Source organism: Lissotriton helveticus, chromosome 5_1, assembly GCF_964261635.1.
Source record: "Lissotriton helveticus chromosome 5_1, aLisHel1.1, whole genome shotgun sequence".
Lineage (NCBI taxonomy): Eukaryota > Metazoa > Chordata > Amphibia > Caudata > Salamandridae > Lissotriton > Lissotriton helveticus.
The window spans coordinates 320,357,666-320,374,577 of NC_136065.1; positions in this window are offsets into that span (position 1 = coordinate 320,357,666).

Sequence of the window (16,912 nt, forward strand, 5' to 3'; positions counted from 1 at the left end):
GATTTGATTCTGGGAATACAATCCATGAATAGAATACCTCTGTCTGAAAAGATTTGTGTGCCTCTATCACGAAAACTGCTCTACCACCTCTTGGTGTTAGGCCATGTTGTATAAGTTTTAGAGTGATGGCTTTCCTTAAGTTTGGAGGGATGTTTATAACACCCTCATCGGTTTAATTTAAACCTATAAAATTAAAAGCTGTTACGACTTGGTCAGCCGCAGCTACACCGTGCTCAATGTTAGTATCCCCGTTATGGGCCATTGTTTTTTGAAAAATGTACAACAAGTTTCAAGGAAACAAAGATAAGGTGCACAATATTTTGGAACACTGTATCCTTCAACATTGAACAAACCAAACAGCTAATATATAGGATTTTTGTCCTATCCAGCTTTGGCGGATACTTAACCCTACCCACTCCAGACATCTTATGTGAATATGTGAGTAGGGGTCTCTGAGAAAAGGACGACTAAGTTACTCAGTATCTAGCGTTAAATTAGTGCCTTACCAAACGTTGGGCACCATGTAGTGTAGTTCCTAAAAATGTGGTAAATAAATAATTAATTACCGGTTCTATTTTTGACTATAATTAATAAACAGGTAGCTCAATAAATAAGAGTCAAGATTCGAGGTAGCTGGAGTTGACAGGCTTTAATTAAGCATAAAGGACTGGAACAGGACAGCCTGTACGGGAATGGGATGGCAGGGCCCGGCAGCTGCCGGGGGCAGGATCTGGGAGCATAAGGAACAAGGGTAACTTTTAATAACAGTGCACAATATTTATAGTTAAACAAATACATTGTATTCAATACAGTAGGCGTAGCAGTAGGCGGAGTTTGTAGCAGTCGCGAAAGATAAGGCATAAAGTGGGTGTAACAAGAGGTGTGTACAGGGCGTATACATAGACATGTGATGCAAACGTAACAGAATATGTCATAAAGGGGCGGAAACATGGAGGGGGCTACCTGAGCAGCTGGGACCTCTAACCTCTAACCTAGTGGTGCGCGTAAACTGGCAATGACGTGTTGCCAGGGATAACTGGGGGGCTATGACTTCTGCGCTAGAAGAGGAGACGAAAGTCTGGAGGGTCAGAGCGACATGTACCTAAAGCCTATCTAGTATCTAGTGTTTAGAGAACATGTTGATAGAATCCAAGAGTTATCAGAGTAAAGGCTAACAGACACTAAGACTGGTGCATGCATTATTCTAAATGTATTGAATGTGCGAGGAATATTCTATGAATATTAATACAGTATTTCTCTTACATGGAGACATAAAAGCTAGACCATGACGGAAACTATTGATGCGATTCAGTAGCTTAGGCATGCAGAGAAGGAGGGCTGGACTGATAACTAGAAACATAACATACTCTTGGCAGACTGGGAGGCAGAGCCAGGCCGAGCCGGGCACTGCGAGGCATGAAAGTAAGCTAAGGGTCAGGGATACAGGTGGGGGCTGTATCGCTCCTCGAGGAGGGTTCAGGAGACAGGAGCTGAATCTGAGTCCGGGCCCTTTTGAGGCCTAGAAACGGGGACAATTCAATGAATTAACGTGCACACTGAAAAACGTGGCAACGTAGCTTTACATAGGCCTGATATTCGTTATATTCACGATAACTGGAAACTGGCATACTAGAGATGGACACAACTGTAATTGCGTCTTTAATCGATCAGAGGGGAATACATGCATATCGATCATGCACATATGACATAACATGGGGAACACGTAGGCACATATAACATGGCAAAATTTACTTTTCCACATTCCCTCCTTGTGCCCTACGTTTCCATTAGGAAACATTAATATTCATGATACCATCTATCATTTCATATAGCATCATTTGCTCGTCTCGAATTGTCTTGGAACGGGACTTAGGACTAGGAATACAAGAGGTAGCACACATGCCGCAAATCGCAGGGCCACATTGTATACAGAGGCAGCAACTGAAAATGATCATTACTGCAATACCTAGGAATGACAATACTTTCCATCCCCAGGCAGATATAATACTCCAGAGCCAACTGGACCATGTCCAGTTGCCTGGATTCTGGTGTAACTGATGGGCAATTTTATGAAGTCTGGTTATAGCTGAATAAACAGACGGCGCGTTATAAGGAATGAAAATGCAGCAACTAGATCCGATGATTCTACATGCTCCTCCTCTATCGGCCAGTATGACGTCAAGAACGAGACGATTTTGGAGCACGACAAATCTCATAGCAGATTGCTCTTCGGTTAAATTACCTAGAGCAGAAGTAGTCTCATTCACTACTGCTTCAAGGGTTCTGGTTAGTCTACGTATTAACTTACTATTCTGGACAGGTCCTATAAAGAAGAAGAAACCTTTATTAAAATCTTGATACTGTTCTAGAGTAGTTTCAGTTTGATCGACAATTGGGGACTCGATCTCCCTTCTAGGTCTGACGTGTACTAGATGCGTGTTTCTATGATAATCGGATGGGGCTAGGAAAACTGGTGGCAGTAGGAAGGCAATGTAACAGGTTCCATCCCAATCGAGGGGCAGACGAACATATGCGGTCTGACCACAAATAAAATAAGAATGACGTGAGGCTTTGAAAATAGATTTCCCACTGTCACTATACTTGACAGTAGTAGTACAATCACTATGTCCTACATGTGCGGAACCATTCTTTCTGACACATAATTCGCCTTTGACTGGTAGTACTGAAATAGCAGGTAAGTCTGGAGTAGTATCAGACTGAACATTCAATACCATAAAATTCGAGGAATAATTACCTAAATCATATACTTCATTTTCTAGATCTAACCCTGTTCTATGGGGGAGACCTTGCTTGTCTGGAAAACATGTTCTATTCAGAAGGGACATATCATTTGAAGATGACGTTAACATGGACCACGCTCCACACGAACCATTATGTGAAAACGGATAAGGAAAGAGTGGCAGAACTCCCTTCGGTGTCTGGAAAGGGGGGGAGTCGACCACACACCCAACAATTAGTGGCATTGCTGGTCTGGTGTGAATAGTGTAACATTTTGATGAATGTGTTATTACGCATAGCAAGACGATAGGATAACTCGTGAGGAGGCAGATCACTAAATGTGTGCTCTACTGTAGCATTAGAAAACATATTTACATGAGAAATTGGAAAACATAAATGTAATGCATAACTTGTGCAGGTAACCATTAAACTCAAAAATAGAAGAAAACTTAGAACAATGACACATTTGATAGAGTTTTGACTAACTCTCTCACTATGGGGGTCTATCTCATACATGTCAGAAACCTGTCTAACCGTTTCACCCGAGAGGGACTTAGACAATTAAACTGGCTGACTTATTTTACTAGACCGGAGCTTTAATTTATACTCCTGCTGCGGAGTTTTCTCTAACAGAGGAACTTTCAGTTCGGGATTGAAATTAATGTCTGATTTAGAGTCTTGTTTCAGGCAGTCTTTAGAAATGGAACAGTCTTTGGAATTGTCATTAAAAGTCTTTTGTCTGATTCCATGAAATTTCTTGATATGCGACAGATGGACCCAACCCTTGCGGCCTTCCAACTTCACGGCCGTACGGGTGGTCAGGAGGACTAGTCTCGGCTCCTTCCAGCGAGGCTCCAGCGGACTTGAACGATCAAAGTTCCTGACCAGTACTAGGTCACCTGGAATGACCTCATGCGGTTTCACTTCAGTATTGTCTGGAAATGCAGCGGCAACCTGTGAACGACAAGAGTGTAGGGCAGACATCAAGGAAGCTAGGTAATCTGTCAACATATTACTGGAAACATCTGTAATACTGCGAGGTCTAGGTGTACCCCACATGTTTGGGGGGCGGCCGAATACGACCTCATAAGGGGACAGACCTGATCTGGAATGTGCGACCATGCGCATAAAGAATAAAGCAACTGGCAGGGCAACTAGCCAGTCTACACCTTTCTCTTTACATGTCTTGGCAATACGGATTTTCAGGGTCTGATTATGTCTCTCTACGAGACCGGCTGCTTCTGGATGGCGCACACAATGGAACTTCCACTGGTACCCCAACAAAAGGGAAACATGTTTCATCAACTCAGATGAGAATGGCTGGCCGTTATCAGAATACACGACCCTAGGGAGTCCATAACGGGGGAAGAATTCACGAACCAACTGCTTGGCAGTGGTCGCGGCTGTGTAATCTGGAACTGGATATGCTTCCGTCCACCTGGACAAAGCGCATACAACTACGAGGACATACTTGAAACCTCGACATCGCTCCATCTGAATATAATCCATCTGGAGGACTTCAAAAGGGTGGTTAGGAGGTTGGAATCCACCTTGTTCCACCGGGACACTTTTACCTGGATTGAACTGGCAACATATCATACAGGTACGGACTTTCTGCTTGGCTGCAGCTCGTAAGTGCTTGTTGAACCAAAGGTTCTGAATACTGTCTAACATGGCTTTTTCTCCTAGATGTGTTGGACTATGTGCGGTATTAATAATGACTTGAACCATAGAGTCGGGGAGAAACCATGTGGCTTTTCCCTTCGTCACCCATCCCTGATCTGTCTGGACCCCTCCTTGTTCGGACCATTTCTTGATTTCTTCAGGAGTAGCATGTAACTGTATGTCTATGACATCTTGTGTAGGGTCCTTAACTGTCATACATGTAGTCTGTTCTGGAATGAATGTCTGTGTCTTGTTAACTGGAATGTCTGGTGTCTGAGCTGTTAGCTTGGCTGTTCGATCTGCTAGATCATTACCTTGGGAAATGATGTCAGTAACTTTCGTATGTGCCTTGCACTTCATGATAGCAATAGCTGTCGGTAAATGTATTGCATCTAACAGAGCTTGAATGAGGAGACCATGCTGAATCTTGGTTCCATGAGAAGTCATGAAACCTCTCTCCTGCCAGAGTACTCCGAAGTCGTGTACAACTCCGAATGCGTACTTTCAGGTTCTTGGCACGTATGCAGGCTTGGGTCAGAGCAACTAGCTCTGCTGCTTGAGCAGACAGGATGTCAATACGGTGTGTTTCTATAACTTCAGTTTCAGTAGTCACTGCATACGCGGCTACTAGTTCTCCTGTACTTGTTCTCATACATGAACCATCCACATAAAGTGTCAGGTCGGGGTTAGGTAATGCAATGTCTGTCAGGTCTTGTCTTGGCTTAGTCATAGTATTAATGACTTCCACACAGTCATGTGTGGCAGGATTTGAAGTAACTGATGGTAACAGGGTAGCAGGATTTAGAATGTTGCAGCGTCTGATTTCTATGTGTGGCTGGAACAGTGTCAGTTCATAACCTGTTAAACGTGCAATGGTCAAGTGCTGTGTCTGTGTTCGGTTTAAAAGAACTTCCACGGAATGTGGGACTTGTACTGTCAGGGAGTGTCCTAACACTATGGAATCACTTTGTCTGATAGCTAGAGCTGTGGCTGCAACTGACTTGAGGCACGCAGGCAGAGCCTGGGCTACTGGATCTAATGTGCTCGAAAAATAAGCACAGGGCTTGTACTGTCCTGCTTGATCTTGTGTGAGAACAGATAATGCAGTACCATCACGTTCTGTGACAAAAAGTGTAAAAGGCTTACTGTAGTTCGGTGTAGCTAGAACAGGTGCTTGGCATAAGGCTTTCTTTAATTCATTAAAACTAAGTGTATGTTCAGATGTCCAAGGGAGGACAGTCGATACGGCTGCCTCCTGTGTCGTTAACTGTATCAGTGGCTTGGCTAGAAATGCATACTGAGGAATCCATTGTCTGCAGTAAGAAGTAAGGCCGATAAAAGCACGTACCTCCTTCTGTGTCTTGGGCTGTGGAAGACTCGCTATTAACTGGATACGGTCTGGTGTCAACTGCCTACCCCACTTGGACAGTAAGTGGCCTAAGTAGATCACTTGCTGGACACAGAACTGGAGCTTCGAAGGGGACACCTTGTGCCCCATCTCGGCTAGGAAATACAGAACTGTAAGTGACGCTCGCTCGCAGTCACGTTCAGAACGGGCTGTGATCAGTAGATCATCGACATACTGGAGCAGGGCAGTGTCTGTTGGCATGTGAATGTTGTCTAGTTGTCTTTTAAGTGCTTGACTGTAAATACTAGGACTTTCTGTGAAACCTTGAGGAGCTCGTGTGAATTTATAGCTCCTTCCATTTAAACAAAAACCGAAAAGGTACTGGCTGTCTGGATGAATGGGAACACTGAAAAATGCATTCTTGAGGTCTATTACAGTAAAAAATGTAGCTTCAGAATCAATAGCTGTCAATAGGGATGAAATATCTGGGACTACTGGATACTGAGGTATGATACATTTATTAAGTTCTCGAAGGTCAATCACTAATCGATATACTGGAGGTGCATTTGGATCAGTACGTTTCATGACTGGAATGATAGGAGAATTACATACATTGGAGTCAGTTTCTACAACCACTCCTTGAGCAATGAGCTCGTCAATAATTTTGGATAAGGCTGCTACAGCCTCAGGTGGCAATTTGTACTGTCTGATTCGTGGCAGGACAACACCTTGTTTCAGAGTCACACGATGGGGTGTGATTTGCATACAACCAACATCAGTTGGACCTTGCGCCCATAAATGCTGCGGTACATTGGATAATCTTGGATCAAAATCGCGTAATACATAGTGACCTTTATAGTCCCTTAAAAACAATCGTATTCCTTCTGGGGAACAGCAAATAACTGCACCTAATTCTTTCAATGTTTTAATACCTAACACATTTTCTGGACATGATTTCGTAAGTAACAAATCAGTAGTTCGGGACAATGGACCAACTTCTAGAGTAACTGGCTTTGAAATCTCGTTTACAATAGGCTTTCCTGAAAATCCAAGGGAAACATTTCTTGAGCCTGAGAGCGGAGCCCCTGGAACCTCGTCATGACTGATAGTAGTCCTACTTGCCCCTGTATCAATCAGAAACTTTCTGTCTTTCCCTAATACTTGACTGTGTACATAGGGACCCTCTTGATCTACAGGTATCTCGATGAGAGGCAAGCCTACCTCCCTCTCTAGGCTGTTTCATGAATACGGTTGATACTCTGGATACTCTGTCTGGGCATACTGGTACATTTGCTGTGTAACATGCTGTGTTGCAGCGATAGGCTGCGATGCTGGAACTGTCTGTTGTGCATTCTGTGATGACGGTGAAGTCTGTGAAACTTGTTCTTGTCTAGGCGGACGTGGTCTTTCTTTAGTCTTACCAGTGGCTATGTTGTGTTTCAGAACTGCACACTCGTTTATAAAATGACCTGGCTGTTTACAATAATTGCATGTCCCTTTAACGGGAGCTGCAGGATGACTGGCTTGATTCGGACCCCTCTTCTGACTGTCTTGTGGAACAGATTGTGCAACTAGTACTTTCATTTTCGTATCTTTCATACGTTTCCTTTCGTGTTCTTGCTCTTCCCTGATTCTATTCTGGTGATACTGGAGCATCTGAAGCATTTGTGACGGGGTACTAGCTTGCCAGGTACTTTCGACTTTCAAAACTCGATTTTTAACTTGTGGACTTGAATTCTCGACTAGTTTAGGAACAAAAAGATGAGGGTATGACTCGCTACCTGTCTTCAAACCACTATTAATAATAAAACATTTCTCGAATCTAGAATAAAAATCACTAGTATCTTCGTCTGGTTTCTGTTTACAGGCTGAGATGGCATCCCAGTCTTCCTTTTTCGTGGCTAGTAATCTTGGCAAAACTTGTATCAATAACTCAGGTAATTCTTTACATTTATCTCCAAGACCGGTACCTGGTACACGTGCATTATCTTCAGCTTCTAGAGCTGTCCAATCAATCTTTTTCTCTCCCACCTCCCATTCTTTTTCCTTGAGTTTTTCATATATCCCTGCGGGCAACAGGACCTTTAACATTTTAATGATATCTGGATACGTGTATTCTCCCATACGGAGCATGTCTTTTAATTCTCGATGGAACCCTGCTGGATCTTTGTCGTGACAGGGAATTAACTTCTTCATCTCTAAGAGTTCCATCTTGGTAATCGGGGTGTAAACAAATACTCGTTCTAGATCGCCACCCGTTCCTCTAACTGGGTGGACTTCTCGTAACGGATGCTGTCTGTCTATATAGAATGGTTTACTGTCTGGAGGTGAGACATGAACAAAATGCGGGTTCAGAAACGTTCGGTATTTGTGGCGCTGTTCTAGAATGACACTAATTAGATCGGTACCTAAACCTTTCCATTTATACTGGAGTAACTCGTTCAGAACATCATGTAACGGACCTGGATCAGAATGCTGACCCTCATACAGTGTAATGAGGTGCTGGATCATATACATACCCACCAGTCGCTGCTCGGCTGGGGGCAGTTTCAGAAACATTTGTGCCACTATTTCGTCTGGAAAAGTGGTAGAATCAGTAATCCATCGGACTGCTGATCGGGCTAGTTCTTGTTCATGCATGGTACTAAGTTCACTATAACTGATTCGTGATTTCAGAATGTGATCGGTAGCTTGAAATACTTGCTCGAGAGAACCTTGTTCTGGTGCTGGAGGAGGAAAAACTTTCTTGTGTTCTAGGCGTGAATGTCGGTCGGGAAGTCTAGATCTACCTACATACGCTATTCTGGTGGGATTCTCGTCGTCTACCTCTTCGGTAGAAGAGTTGTCTTCTTTCTCGCTTACTTGTGCTGCTTTGCGTTTCTCGTGAAACCTTATTATTTCCTTACGAATTTTCTTGTACATACTTTCTATACTACTGAGTGTCTTGTGTCTACCCTCAGCTATATTATCACTCCACCTTGTCAGGACTTTCATTTCGGTCGGATATTTAGTCGGATAATCTTGTTCCCTTACTAAACAATTGATTAGAAATTTTAATAGCATGAGCTGGGTCTCAGCTTTCCTTAGAGACATGATTTCGCCAATACTTTCTGGATCGTCTCCTGTACGGATGAAACGATATATTCTGTCTAGATCTTCTTTCATATTCGGTAGGGTGTCCAAATACTCGGTCACCCGTCTTACACGCAATGAATATATAACCATATTATCATCGCCTGGGACTGGATCATAACGGCATTCGGTAAGAGCTCGTCTGATATCTGCAACAGACTGATATTTGGGCGTACGCTGTAACGCACGTTCATGTAACTCGACTAACGTTACACGTTTGTGTGGCGGCGGGGTACCAGGAGGACCTCCCCCCGCAGCCCCTAAACTGGAATCGTCGACTGATACTCTTCGTGCTGGCAGAGTGACCGATGTAGCGGGAACTTGTACTACGGGCTGGACCGGGGGTACCGTAACAGGTGCTGTAACAGGTGCTCCGGTGGCTGGAGGAACAGGAATTACATTATTTACGGGAGCTGGCGGAACAGGATTTGCATATTCTGGGACTGTATCGTCCAAATAGGACGAGAGAAAAATATCAGCTGCGGTTGGTTTGTGACATAGCTTAATCGGAACTAATGGCGGCGGAAAATTACATGGTGCTTCCGGGGTTGCTTTTGGCAAGCCCTCGGCAAGAAGAGGATACATACCCTTAATGAGGGCATTTCTCTGTCTGTCTGACTGTTCGGCTTTTACTCGTTCACCTATTTCGATTAATTCCCTTTCTTGGGCTCTTTCTGAGGATTCTCTACTTAATTCTAACTTTCTGATTTCTTTTTCGGTTCTTTTATGAGATTCTTTGCGCCATAACTCGATGGCATCTTTCTGTGACTGTCTGGCTTTCTTTTTCCATAATACTTCTTCTACTCGCATGATGCACTCGGCATCCCATGTGCCTGATACAGGCCATCTATATTTCTCTTCTAATTCCTTGGTGTACTCTACCCATAAATCTAGATATAATATGGCACTTATGCCATGTTTATGATACATAAAATGACCTGGACTGTCCCTAGGCGGGACAGGAACTGCTTCCTCGAGCAGACCTTTTCTAGTTTTTAACTGACGTAACTTAGAGAACAGAGGCATACTTTAGGCTGAATCTGAACACAATACAATACACGATAAACACAATAATAACTTGAAGAAACAAATCACTCATACCACCACATTGAATACACATTGAAATAACATTTAAAATAACAGTTCGGACAGAATACTACCTGAAATACTGAGAACAGAACACATGAATTTCTCGAGAACAGAACTTACTGGACTGACTAGATGCACTGCTAAAACAGTACAAAACTTACCGGTCTCATAAAGAGACACGTCAGGACCCGCATCCACCTAGGTGAACACTTCGTGTTGGATCTGTGTACCCAAACCCACGGACCAGAGACAAATCAATTGACCCTGTCTAGATACTACCCCAGCAACGGTACTCACCGGGCAGCAAGAACGGAAGGCCTCGGACTGGACTGGACTGCTACGACGACGGACGACGAACTTCGGACTTCAGTTACAGGTGGGCCTCCGGATACCTCGGACCTTGAACTCTCGGCTTGGGCTCTGGTCGGGACTCGCCGCGTTCCTCCACCGCCTCGTCTGGATGCTGGACCGCAACCTCCGTCTCCTCCGTGGACCTGAGGGATACTTGAAGCAGAAATATCTGCCGCTGCGCAGGATGGTTCCGTCACGGCTGCAGAGGATCAGGGGGCCTGCGTGGCTTCTCCGGCGCGTGGGGAAAGGGCAAGTCCCTGTTCGGGCGCCATTATGTGGTAAATAAATAATTAATTACCGGTTCTATTTTTGACTATAATTAATAAACAGGTAGCTCAATAAATAAGAGTCAAGATTCGAGGTAGCTGGAGTTGACAGGCTTTAATTAAGCATAAAGGACTGGAACAGGACAGCCTGTACGGGAATGGGATGGCAGGGCCCGGCAGCTGCCGGGGGCAGGATCTGGGAGCATAAGGAACAAGGGTAACTTTTAATAACAGTGCACAATATTTATAGTTAAACAAATACATTGTATTCAATACAGTAGGCGTAGCAGTAGCCGGAGTTTGTAGCAGTCGCGAAAGATAAGGCATAAAGTGGGTGTAACAAGAGGTGTGTACAGGGCGTATACATAGACATGTGATGCAAACGTAACAGAATATGTCATAAAGGGGCGGAAACATGGAGGGGGCTACCTGAGCAGCTGGGACCTCTAACCTCTAACCTAGTGGTGCGCGTAAACTGGCAATGACGTGTTGCCAGGGATAACTGGGGGGCTATGACTTCTGTGCTAGAAGAGGAGACGAAAGTCTGGAGGGTCAGAGCGACATGTACCTAAAGCCTATCTAGTATCTAGTGTTTAGAGAACATGTTGATAGAATCCAAGAGTTATCAGAGTAAAGGCTAACAGACACTAAGACTGGTGCATGCATTATTCTAAATGTATTGCATGTGCGAGGAATATTCTATGAATATTAATACAGTATTTCTCTTACATGGAGACATAAAAGCTAGACCATGACGGAAACTATTGATGCGATTCAGTAGCTTAGGAATGCAGAGAAGGAGGGCTGGACTGATAACTAGAAACATAACATACTCTTGGCAGACTGGGAGGCAGAGCCAGGCCGAGCCGGGCACTGCGAGGCATGAAAGTAAGCTAAGGGTCAGGGATACAGGTGGGGGCTGTATCGCTCCTCGAGGAGGGTTCAGGAGACAGGAGCTGAATCTGAGTCCGGGCCCTTTTGAGGCCTAGAAACGGGGACAATTCAATGAATTAACGTGCACACTGAAAAACGTGGCAACGTAGCTTTACATAGGCCTGATATTCGTTATATTCACGATAACTGGAAACTGGCATACTAGAGATGGACACAACTGTAATTGCGTCTTTAATCGATCAGAGGGGAATACATGCATATCGATCATGCACATATGACATAACATGGGGAACACGTAGGCACATATAACATGGCAAAATTTACTTTTCCACAATTTCCCTAACAGGTTCTGCGCATTGGAATAATATACCCTATAGTTTTGGCATAGGACTGAGGTCAGTATGCCCCTATCAAGTATATTAAACTTAATTACTTTGTGTGCCAGCTAACTCAGAGGCCAATAGAAACTCCTTGTAAACAAGAAGGGAGTAATTTCTGGCAACCGCATAAACATGACAACGTTGTTTTCCTTTAGAATCGGAACACTCTCAGAATCGTGGAAACAACAGATAACAGTTTCACGCAGCTAATTGTGCATGCTTAGTTTCTTCAGAGTTACACAGAAAGGATAGATGGGTGTTTCAATAAAAGGATTTATTGAACTGTCTTTTTTCTTGTTTAAGAGATATGAGCTGTTACAATCGTAAGATAGTATGCGAGATATAATATGTACCGAGTAAGCTGTAGAAAGAAATAATACTGTGCTAGTATTATCTTTTAGCTATGCCACATATATTCATATACATAAATAACATAAGCTAAAAATGTGAGTACTCATAAGATGCTTCTCTAACTAGTTCTACCCCAGTGTACCTAAGTGTTGTACAAGGTAAGAAGTAGGTGATGTATTCAATAGTATGGTATGCTATAGTCTGTATGCTAAGTTTTGTATACCAAGAGTCCCTCTAGGTTCTAGTCAGCTCCATACCTTGAGAATGAGAGAGCTGGGAATCTCTTTCCGGGTCTCGAACTCTAACACTCCCTGAAGGGAGTCAGAACGCTGGAAGCTGGATTCTCTGCAAGCAGGGATGACAGCGTCTCTTGTCAGTGCGTCAGGCCGGGACACGGGCTCCTCTAAAGTCGAGGTTTTCTCCCACTTGCTTGGGCAAGGGAAGGTACATTTATACCTGGTAGGTGCCTTGGAATGTTAGCATTGAAGTCAAGTCGGGCAGAGGAAGACGTCAGGAATGAACCCTTAAGGAATAGCGGTTCATCAATCAATCAATCAATCAAGTCATTTGTAGAGCGCACTACTCACCCGTAGGGTCTCAAGGCGCTGGGAGGGGGGGGGGGGTGCCGCTACTGCTCGAACAGCCAGGTCTTGAGCTTCTTCCTGAAGGAGAGGTGGTCTTGGGTCAGGCGCAGATTGGTCGGAAGTGAGTTCCAGGTCTTGGCTGCCAGGTAGGAGAAGGATCTTCCTCCTGTAGTCGCTCTTCGGATGCGGGGGACGGCGGCGAGGGCGTGGTTGGTTGATCTGAGGAGGCGCTTGGGAGTGTAGAAGCTGATCCGGTTGTTGAGGTAGCTCGGGCCTTGGTCGTGTAGGGCTTTGTGCGCGTGGGTGAGGAGCCGGAAGGTGATTCTCTTGTTGACCGGGAGCCAGTGCAGATCTCTCAGGTGTCCGGTGATGTGGCTGCGTCGGGGGATGTCGAGGATGAGTCTCGCCGAGGCGTTCTGGATCCGCTGGAGTCTCTTCTGGAGTTTGGCCGTGGTTCCGGCGTAGAGGGCGTTGCCGTAGTCCAGTCGGCTGGTGACGAGGGCTTGGGTGACCGTCTTCCTCGTCTCGGTGGGGATCCACCGGAAGATCTTACGTAGCATGCGCAGGATGTTGAAGCATGACGAGGAGACGGCGTTGACTTGTCTGGTCATGGAGAGGGAGGAGTCCAGGATGAAGCCCAGGTTGCGTGCGTGGTCCGTCGGTTTGGGTGCGGTGCCCAGGGCGGGGGGCCACCAGGAGTCGTCCCAGGCGGAGGGCGTGGAGCCCAGGATGAGGACCTCCGTCTTGTCTGAGTTCAGTTTCAGGCGGCTGGTTGTCATCCATTCGGCTACGTCTCTCATCCCTTCGTGCAGGTTGGCTCTGGCGGTGGCGGGGTCGTTGGTCAGGGAGAGGATCAGCTGGGTGTCGTCGGCGTAGGAGATGATGTTCAGGTTGTGTTGGCGTGCGATGGCCGCGAGGGGGCTCATGTAGACGTTGAAGAGGGTTGGGCTCAGCGAGGATCCTTGGGGTACGCCGCAGATGACTTTGGTGGCCTCTGACTTGTACGGTGGTAGGCGGACTCTTTGTGTTCTTCCGTCGAGGAAGGAGGTGATCCATTCCAGTGCCTTCTCCTGGATTCCGATGTTGCTGAGGCGCTGTACTAGGGTGCGGTGGCAGACAGTGTCGAAAGCCGCGGAGAGGTCCAGGAGGATGAGGGCCGCTGTTTCTCCGTTGTCCATCAGAGTTCGAAGGTCGTCGGTGGCGGCGATGAGGGCGGTCTCCGTGCTGTGGTTCGCTCGGAAGCCGGACTGTGAGGGGTCGAGGGATCCATTCGTCTCGAGGAAGGCGGCCAGCTGTTTGTTGACGGTCTTCTCGATGACTTTGGCCGGGAACGGGAGGAGCGAGATGGGACGGTAGTTCTTGAGGTCGGTGGGGTCTGCTGTGGGTTTCTTGAGGAGAGCGCTGATTTCGGCGTGCTTCCAGCTCTCAGGGAAGGTGGCGGAGTCGAAGGAGGTGTTGATGATGTCCCGCAGGTGGGGTGCGAGGACAGCGTCGGCCTTGTTGAAGACGTGGTGAGGGCAGGGGTCAGTCGGAGATCCGGAATGGATGGAGTTCATGGTGCGGATGGTGTCTTCGGTGCTGATCGGGGTCCAGGTGCGGAGGGTGGTGGATGGTGGAGTCGTTGCGGTTGTGGCTTGCGTTGGTTGGTTGTTGAAGCTGTTGTGTATGTCCGTGATTTTGTTGTGGAAGTAGGACGCGAGGGAGTTGCAGAGGTCTTGCGACGGGGTGATGTCGTTGTTTCCGGCGTTGGGGTTGGAGAGCTCTTTCACGATGTTGAAGAGTTCCTTGCAGTTGTGTGCGTTGTTGTCCAGCCGGTCCTTGTATGCGTTTTTCTTGGTGGCGCGGATCAGTTGGTGGTGTTTCCGGGTGGCGAGTTTGAGGGTGGCCATGTTGTCCGTCGTTGGTTCCCTTCTCCAGGCTTTCTCGAGGGCTCGACAGTTCTTCTTGGAGCACTTGAGTTCGTCGGTGAACCATGGTGTTTTTCTGCTGCAGGATCTGCTGGGCGGGGTCCTCAGAGGGGCGAGTTCGTCCGCGCAGTTGCTGATCCACTTCGTGAGGTTGTCGGCGGCCTGGCTGGGGTTCGCTGAGTTGGCGGGAGGGTGCTGGCTCAGGGAGGCGGTGAGCTGGTCGGCTGTGATCTTGTTCCAGCTTCTTCGAGCAACCTGTTGCTGGAGGTGGTGGGTCGTCGTTCTTCTGAAGGTGAAGTGGACGCAGCTGTGGTCCGTCCAGTGGAGTCCTGTTGCGTGGCTGAAGGTGACGTCTTTGCTGGAAGAGAAGACGGCGTCGAGTGTGTGTCCGGCGAGGTGGGTGGGGGTGGTCACCAGTTGCTTGAGTCCGAGGTTGTCGAGGTTGTCGAGCAGGGTGGTGGTGTTGCGGTCGTTGTTGTTCTCCAGGTGGAAGTTGAGGTCCCCCAGGAGGATGTAGTCGGCGGAGGGGAGAGCGTGCGGGCTGACGAAGTCGGCGATGTCCTCGCTGAATCGTGTGCGTGGTCCCGGGGGTCGGTAGATCAGGGTGCCTCTGAGGGTGGTCTTCGGGTTGGTGTGGATCTGGAAGTGCAGGTGTTCAGCGGTGGTGAGGGTGTCGTCGGTGTTGGTCGTGATGCGGATGGTGTCTCTGTGGATGATGGCGATGCCTCCTCCGGTCTGGTTGTCGCGGTCCCTCCGGGTGATCTTGTAGCCCTCTGGGATGGCGATGGCGATGTCTGGGGCTGAGGAGGCGTTCATCCAGGTCTCGGTGATGAAGGCAACGTCGGGGGCGGTGGTGTCGAGCAGGTTCCAGAGTTCTACGGCGTGTCTGTGGACGGAGCGGGTGTTGAGCAGGATGCACTTGAGGTGGGTGCTGCTGGAGTTCGGCTTGGCGGGTGCAGGGAAGGTCCGGATGCAGTTGAACTTGCAGGCGAGGCAGCTGAAGGGTCCGTGGGTGTGCTTCGGGGCGGCTCGGTGACATCCTGGGATGTGGCCGGTGTTGAGTGCGACGAGGTCGGAGGCGCTGTAGGTTCGTCGGGTCGGCTTCCGTCGGTGGGGGCCAGGGGTCCTGGCGCTGGGCGCGGTCCAGGCGCGGACGGGCGCAGACGGGCTTACCTTTGGCGCGCCTTCGGCGCACAATCGGTGCGCCCGCTGCGCGTCAACGCTGCGCGTTCGCACGGTCGCCATTTAAGGCGAAGTGCGCGGGTGGGCGGGGCAGCTGGGAGGCGGGAGCGGGGAGGGAAACAGAAGAAAAAAGGGGCGGGGCTAAGGCGGTGGCGGGAAGCGGGAGCGGGGGGCGGCGAGATGGGCAGATGCAAAGACAAGCACAAATGCGGCCAAAAAACGGGGAAAAAGGCAGAGAAACACGAGGCAAACAAGCACAAATGCAGGCAAAAAACGGGGAAAAAGGCAGAGAAACACGAGGCAAACAAGCACAAATGCAGGCAAAAAACGGGGAAAAAGGCAGAGAAACACGAGGCAAACAAGCACAAATGCAGGCAAAAAACGGGGAAAAAGGCAGAGAAACACGAGGCAAACAAGCACAAATGCAGGCAAAAAACGGGGAAAACCAATGAGAGCGCTCAGGGCGGCAGCGAGGCCGGCGCTGAGACAGAGGCAGGCACTGGGGGCACACGCAGCAGCTGGTGGCCGTGCGGCGCGGGGGTGTCCCACAAGTGGGTCACACTCACCTGCGTCGCACGGTCGCCATTTAAGGCGAAGTGCGCGGGTGGGCGGGGCAGCTGGGAGGCGGGAGCGGGGAGGGAAACAGAAGAAAAAAGGGGCGGGGCTAAGGCGGTGGCGGGAAGCGGGAGCGGGGGGCGGCGAGATGGGCAGATGCAAAGACAAGCACAAATGCGGCCAAAAAACGGGGAAAAAGGCAGAGAAACACGAGGCAAACAAGCACAAATGCAGGCAAAAAACGGGGAAAAAGGCAGAGAAACACGAGGCAAACAAGCACAAATGCAGGCAAAAAACGGGGAAAAAGGCAGAGAAACACGAGGCAAACAAGCACAAATGCAGGCAAAAAACGGGGAAAAAGGCAGAGAAACACGAGGCAAACAAGCACAAATGCAGGCAAAAAACGGGGAAAACCAATGAGAGCGCTCAGGGCGGCAGCGAGGCCGGCGCTGAGACAGAGGCAGGCACT